The following is an 8,668-nucleotide window of genomic DNA, read 5'->3' on the forward strand; positions in this document are numbered from 1 at the left end:
CGATATTGAGATTATAATCGAATGTATTTCACTCGATTTTGTAGACTTGTGGTACCTAAACAAATCTATATTTACCAGTAAAATTTCATAAATCGAACAATTTTTACATTAATGTGTGGCCTGTAAAACACGATTTTAAAGACGCACATGTTTTTCAATTTTTTTTTTAAATTTAATTTCAAACACTGTATACAATAAATAATAATAATATATTCGTTGAATTTTGTGTGTGCGCTCAATTTCCTATTCTTGCAAACGCACTTTATATGCGCGTAGAAATTTTATTCGAAATTTGGCACACATATTGCGACTCTATCCATGGTTATATGATACAATATATAAGTGAACGTTAGTAGTAAATTTCGAATCTAGGGCAAACTCTTTCAACCCCAAACTCCTCCGGGCAATCGATATTTTATTACATAAGTGAATATACAATATAAATTATAGGTATTGCATATCCAAACACATATATAAATATAGCGGATGATCCATTTAACATGAAACACTCATCATTCTTTCAAAAAAATATTAATATTTGTTTTTTACATTGTTTTAAGTCATTAAAAAACAATTTTTTTCACTATTTTTATCATTATTTTCATACATTTTTAATTCATTTTTCCAAAGCGTAATATTTTAAGAGTATTTTAATATATAAAAATTTAACTCAACGTTTAAACGAGTAGCTTGTGAATTCTTATAATTATTTAAAGTTTAGATGGACTAAGTGGTTTAGAGGTAGAGTACCTCTGTAAGATGATGGTTCACTAATGCGCTCATCTATAGTTTAAATGATATCAATACAAATAGTAAAAATATTATTTTTTCCAAAGATATTCTTTAATACTCGCTAAAAATTAAATAAAAATAATATTTTCAAGAATTTCAATGTTTTCTGAAATAATGAATATCTTGCATTAATCACCCTGTATATTGTGTATTATATTCGGTATTTTTATTTATCTGCCAAAAATAATTATCACTTGTATACTTGAATGGTCAAATAAATAGTGACTAGCTCACAATGAGCGAGATATGTTAATAATATTTTAAAAGACGTTCTATACTAAATTTAAAAAATATAAAATAATTCGGTGAAACTGTGATAGCCATAATATTATAACTTTATCTAAGAAAGAAAACATTCTCGCTATTCATTATGATTAGGTTACACACTATTAGTATATTACAAATTACATTGTAATGATTTTAGCATTATAATATTACACTATATTTATTGGTACCTACATGTATCATATCACCTATAAAAATGATTATAAATAGAACCACACTCATCACTCAAGATTACAATAGTATAGAAATTTCATATTTCATACTATCCATTAAAATATATAGGTATTGACTGCATTTGCCCACTACATCCTTTGATAAATGAGCGTAGGTATGTGTGTACCCTTGATTTTTATTTAATGTTATAAATATTTTATTTCACAAATCATCGAAACTACAAAGTATATAATCATAACGTAATCTACATAATATACAATTATATAATTGTATAGAGCAGGGATGGGCAACTTGCGGCCCGTGAACCTTTTTTAACTGGCCCTGTTACATGTTCCAATTACTTTATTAGATTTTATTTTATTATATTTATAAAACTGATATGATATTTATCGTTTATCGTGAAACATAGATATGAATTATCCGAAAGACTCGGGATATATTATTTAGTGCTATTTAATAAATTATGACTAATAATGCAAAACCTTTTCTTTTTCGAGTTGCACATCTTTGCTATACATAAATATAAAAAAGTTTACGTATATCTATGTATAAATATTAAATATATAATATATATATATATATACCTACATGCAAGGGGTATATAAATAATTTACATATATAATAAAAAAAAAATCTATTTATGCGCAACATTTTTGTTGGGTGTAAATTATATAAGTAAATAAACAAATTATATAAGCAATGTACGTGATATATGTGTATAAAATAAGGTAGTTAGTCATCACTTCACTAGTTACTGCGGAGAACACAGTGGATGTCAGATTCAGAAAAAATCCGTATCCAACACTTCTGGAAAGTATAGACACAATTTAACGGTTTAATTAGGACGCGTCCGTTAGATTATCGTTACAAACCGATTGTATGTCCTCGTAGTGACTACAGATTATTTCCGATAGTAATAATATAATACCGTTTTAAACTCAAAGTGATAAACAAGATGTATGTATCTATTATGAAAATAAATGTGGGTCAAATTATAGTAGTTAAGGTTTTTACAATTAGTATTTCGCCTTTAATACTATAATGGCTCTATTGACAATTTAATAACACAATTAGATAATTCGATTTTGATTACTAAACAGACATAATAATATAAATACCTACTTATATAACTATAGTTATATAGGTATAAGATTTTTACGCATAAACACATATAGTATAATATAATTATTAATTATTTAATATTAAATACAAGACCGACATTTCATTATAATGAAAATACTTTTACAACCTAACATAAAATAATTTGTCTTTCAATTAATTTCCAATAATTTTTCACGAAAAATACAAATAAAAACATAGAGTTATATAATTCAATACATATTAGCAAACATAAATTATGCAAATATTCTTGTGACGATTGAATCTATATTTGTGCAAATTAAAAACATAGCGAAGCATTTTTACTTGTCCTGTACCCAGTTTAAACAACAAGTATAAGTGGCTCAACTGTGGCGAATATAACATTTATATAATAGTACGATTTTAACTGTTTCGGGTTTTAAGTAAATATGATTATATAATTATCCTTTGCACCATTTGATACGTTTGGCCAATTAAGACCCTAGCTTTGACTATGGAGCATTTTTGAATTAAATATGTCAAATATAAAATCTTTTTAATGTAAAATACTTTAAAATATTTACTTGCATAATGCATATTAATTGTTATTGTTTTGAGTACTATCAAATCCGTTTTCTAGTTGAATAAAATAGAATATTACCAAACATATCTGAATTTCTGTGTATGGTAATCACAAAATAAATTAAATTTAAATATTTATATACGTATAGGTATATTTTTCAGAAAAGCTGACTAAAACTTGAGAACTAGATAAAAAAATACATTCTATTAAGTCCAAATACAATTTGTATTCTTTAATATTTTTCGGGGGTGTCCCGCTTGGAACAATTACCATAGAAATGGACTGGATAGAAAAATACTTTCCTCTCATAGATTATGTCTCCGTTTACAAACAATATTTATATCAGCTATTATATAAATTATATTTTAATATTAGTATATATTATATACACAGCATGCCATTAAAAAAAACTTTTATCGCAATGCATGGTGTAAAGAACGATTCTAATAAATTCATCAAATATTTTAGGAAAATAATTTATTTAAGTAACGCTAGTAATAGGTATTATAGCAATAAACTTAAATGTGGTATACGAATTAAATGAATAAAAACTTGTTTATATAGGTATATTTATTTTTTCATTTAACCATTTCATATTTTGGCACACTGTTTATGATTACCAGCTCCGTTTTCGTATTATCCGCAAATGGTAAATAATAAAGCGGTTAGGTTATTTTAATGGAAAAACGACTTTTCAAGAAACAACGCATAAACTATTCAAACACTGTTGTTTGTTGTATAGAGTTGCCAATCGGAATCCCGGGGTTATTGACCTCAATACCTTTGTCGGGAGAATCGAGAATTTTACTTTTATAACAAATAAACGAAATAAAAAATTATTAAAGATAGTTAATCGACTAACTTAACAGTTTCATACATCGATACGACGATATATCAGTTATATTACACTTAAGATAATTTAATTTCATATTAAACTATCTCGCGTGATATACTTATTTAAAAAAAAAAAAAAAAATTATATTATATTAACATTAACACGCGTCGTATTAGTTATTATAGCGATCATACAAATGAAGTATAGTACCTTAACTTGTAAGTTTTAATACCTTTGAAAATTACTATAGTGCCAATAATGCTAATATGACTGCAAGTCTGCGACCATTACTATAGGTATATTGCCGAATTTCGGAGTATTATAAAAACGATTTTGTCGTCACCTGATGGTAGGTACATGATAAATAATCATATACCTACTTATACGTAATTCGATATACAAGTATGTGAGAACGGGCAGCGGACGTAGAAATATTATTTCGAATACTTCGTAAATCGCTTGTGTTATAATATTATATATGCACAGGCGGCACGACACAGCACTTAATTCACAAAAGCATTAGTTATTATATGTACCTGTTACCGGATTTTAATTTGTACACAACGTCTGAGACAGTAACCTGCCGTTTGCCGTTGAATTACATGAATCATATAAGTGTGTTTTACGTATTTAATCATACGTCATGTGTATTATAATGATTTATAGGTAATAAGTATACCTACCAACTACGCATGTATAGTAAAAATTATGTTTTCAACTGATTGTGAAATACTTATAGCAAACTCAAAATACATTTTATCAGAAACTATTTTTTTATAATTACAATAAACCACCTAAATATAAAATATATCAATATATAATATATTTATAATTAATTTTAAACTGTTATCTCTAATTATGTTTGTTTTTAGTAGGCTCTTGAAGCCGTTTAAGTTGACAACTCTAAATTTAGCATAGTTCATTATTTATTCTGAAAACAGGATAAAACACTTGGACACTATATAGGTGTATAATTTGTGCACCTATTCTTCGCGTATCAAAGTTTTCAACCGGGTTGCTATGCATTTTTGCAAACATGTTTGAATTATGTGTTATTTTTTAATTGATGTCATATTATTATTATTATTTTATTATATTATACTGTTGGTTACTTATTAATATGAATTAAATTGATGCTAATGAATGGGTTAAATATTTTAATATTTTGACTGTATAATATTATTGAGATAAAACCTAAATTTAATAAGCAAATATTTACTAAACAAAATTATAGAATTAATGTGGAAAATAATATACCTACATTTTTCGAAAATAGAATGGTTTTATAATTGTATAAAGTATAAGACAGTGAAATATTCTTCATTAAAAACGGTACAATAGAAATTGCCAATGCCACAAACAACAAAACAGGAAATTATTACGAAATAATTTTTAACCATATAATAATGATCTTTAATAATAAAATTGTCAATTACTGGACTACAGACTGATATTAATACTAACGCCCAAATTTAATGAAAATTGATTACCTATATTTATTGATTAGAAACTGAAAATATTTAATACTTTAAATTTAAAAGATATAATAATTAATAATAATTTATTGTATCTAATTAAAATATATTTACACGTTTACCGGTGCGTAAATATTTAGGTATACTTATAGGTGAAAATAGGTGAGTAGGGACTAACAAAAAATATTATAATAGACCCTCAACTGTTCAACTCATTTCTTATGTAGCAATTAGCAACCTATACATTTTTTATATCGTAATCTAGAGCAGTAAAATTTACTTTTTTTTAAATATTTAATATTAAACAAACCTTTTTTATACATGCACGGTTTATCATGGAAATATCACAATTTAACATTAAAATTACATTTGCATATATTAGATAATTGTGATACACTCTGTATATATTATGTATTATAATAAGTTAATATAAGAGGAGTAGAGTGATAAATGATAATATAGATTACCTCACAGATCTAATGGTATAAACTAAAAACTACTAAAGTAAAATAAATATTAGTAATATAAAATGTTAAGAGTTTCTTATAAGTATCTTAAACAGTTAAATAATATTATTGTTCCATTTAAACTATTCTGATTTATTTTTTTTACAATAATAATAACCAGGACAAATATAAGGTTTTTGTTGCTACATACATCATAAAATGACGAAATTAATGCAATTATTATATAATTATGACATAAAATACGTATGATTTACAGACTGTATTTTGAATTTTATTGCAGACGTCTTGCGTAGGTACGACTATATTTTTATTTATAAACATACGATTTTTTTCCCCCCAAGCGAAAACTATTCTATAAACGTATCTATTCTGTCTATACATGTACCTACGGGTCGTTGATCTTGCGCAGACCGTACCACGCTCATCAACGAGGATGATAATGATGATGATGATAGTCATTTTTGGATTTTTCCGCAATGGACAGTTGTATTATGGGCGGAGGTTGGCGATGATTGAAACCAACTTTTCCCCATAAACGGTAGAATAAAAAGATTAAAATTATTCGATTCTGCGCGCGAGTTAATGACTTATGAGTTATGTATGTTATAATATATACCTACAAAAACGGTGTCTTGGATCCGGGCGTCACGGCAAACCTGTATAGAGCTTTTGCGGCCATTGACCGCGGCAATTCGCGCGGCACTCTGTACATCAGAAACCATCCGGTTGTAAATAAATATTATTATTATTATGAGTTTATGAGAATTATGTTAATGTTATCGGTGCGAAGGGAAAATATGTAGTATTATGTCGTCTCGCGTTCCGTCCGATGTATTACATAGTCAGTATCGTTACGCGCTGTGGTTGATTACTATTCAGATTTATGCGAGAGAATATTATAATATAAACACGATTCTTTGCGATTGATCATATTTCATGCGTGTATTGTGTTATTATTACAGGTATAGTAGGTAGGTATACCTATATAAAATTGGTATAGGTCCGAATCAACGCTTTTTTTTTAAATATCGATGTTGAATGAACTACTTCTGCCCTACATAATTCTATAATAATTATTATTATGTTTATATATTTACAAATGTCAGTTCTTTTGGTCAAAAAAACATCCATCTACACGACCACAGATGCAGTATTGGAAAGCTTGGGTATGCGTAGCTTTTCATAATTTATACCATTTGTTTATAGTTAGTTAGTTTATATTTTATATTAATAAATTAGTATATTATATTGTACCTACTGAAACGGAGATGAAGTTACTCAATGTAATTTGTATCGTAAGTTCTTTCATTGAAACTCGATCCTTGTATGAATCGTTTTAAAAAAAATTATTTTTGGATGAACTCGTATCTTTTATGATATCGTTTGTTTTTCACTACGAAACAAAATATGCGAGTTAATTGATATTATTAATTAAATAAACACTATATACTAGATATTATTTTATTTTTATTTAATTCAAATGTGTCCACGAAACCCCTGGATTACTTTCGCAGAGGCTCCATTGAGCACAGTCTGAGTACCATTGGTGTAGGGTGTAGGGTGTAGGTAACAAGAATTTTGAGTTATTGTTTTAGTGTTTTACATTTTTTATTTTTCATGTACCAATACACCATATAGATATTTTTACCAATAAATGTGGTAAAAAGTAAAAATTTGAATAGATATTTAAGTTTAACTTTACCTACATAATAAACTTATCATCGTTATACGTTAAATATTTTCCTGTTTTATACTTTATATTAATGAAAATGACGAAATAACTTTTACTTATTTTGATCATTGTTGAACCGTATTTTTACTTGATGACGTTATTACAGTAATACCTTATCATAAATTTAATTTAACATCATAATAGACGTATTAATATATACGCAATGGCAATATACTCGTATACTCACTGGATGATTTTTTTTTTTTGGTAGACACAACTAAACAATACAACTATATAACCCAGTATACAGCCGTGTTGGAACATAATAAATAGTAATTATATAATATAAGTATATAAATTAGTTATTATATTACATGCACAATATTGTGTGCTAGAGACCAGTAGTTTACGATGGCGGTTCATCATACAATATTAAGGTTACCGTAAAAACATAAATTATCATCATTAAACACACACATATTTTATAGCCGCATATAGTAACCGTAGCAGGAGATACAACAGTTATGCGAAAAGTCGAGGTAATATAATTATGACACCGCTGTCACAAAAACAACGTCACTGTGCGGTAGTAAATTACACGCGAGCTCGAATTTCGGTCAAAATAAATGGGCCAAGTGTATATGTCGGCAAAATCGTAATAATAATAATATGTATCGGGTCAAATGGCAAATGTTAATAAGTAAATAGGCGAGCCGTTTATTATACACGACGTGGTATGTATTTCGAAAACGACAATTCGCAATACGTGTTATAGTAACGGTCCACATTACAATGTCGCTTGTTACATTGTTGTAATACTATAATACTACATTAGGCATTAATGTCTGTATAATATATCGGGTATCATTTTTTATCACTAAAAACTTAACATCCAGTCGTCCATTAATTCAAAATATAAATTTTGGAATTATCAGTCATATATAATATTTTAAACTTTAAAGATTATTTTTTTTTTTAAATTTACATATTTATTAACTTATCGACTTAAATAAGGCTTTCAATATAGGTTTTATTTGAACTGGATTATAGTTTTATACAAATCTATGTACACACTTCACTAAGAAGTGTAAAAATATAAATTCTAAATAATGGTCGTACGTTTTTTCAAGATAGTACTTGCAAGGAGCTTATGAGCTGTGAATAATATACATTGATAACTGATACTATACGTCTTATCTTGACGTACATCCCTTGGTTTATAATGTTGGAAAACCGTTGACTCATATAGGTGGACATTTGATTGCATTTTTAAGGGGGCTATAATAATCCAATATAAAGTGACTT

This window comes from Rhopalosiphum maidis, chromosome 1 (genome assembly GCF_003676215.2).
Source record: "Rhopalosiphum maidis isolate BTI-1 chromosome 1, ASM367621v3, whole genome shotgun sequence".
In the NCBI taxonomy this organism is placed as follows: Eukaryota; Metazoa; Arthropoda; class Insecta; order Hemiptera; family Aphididae; genus Rhopalosiphum; species Rhopalosiphum maidis.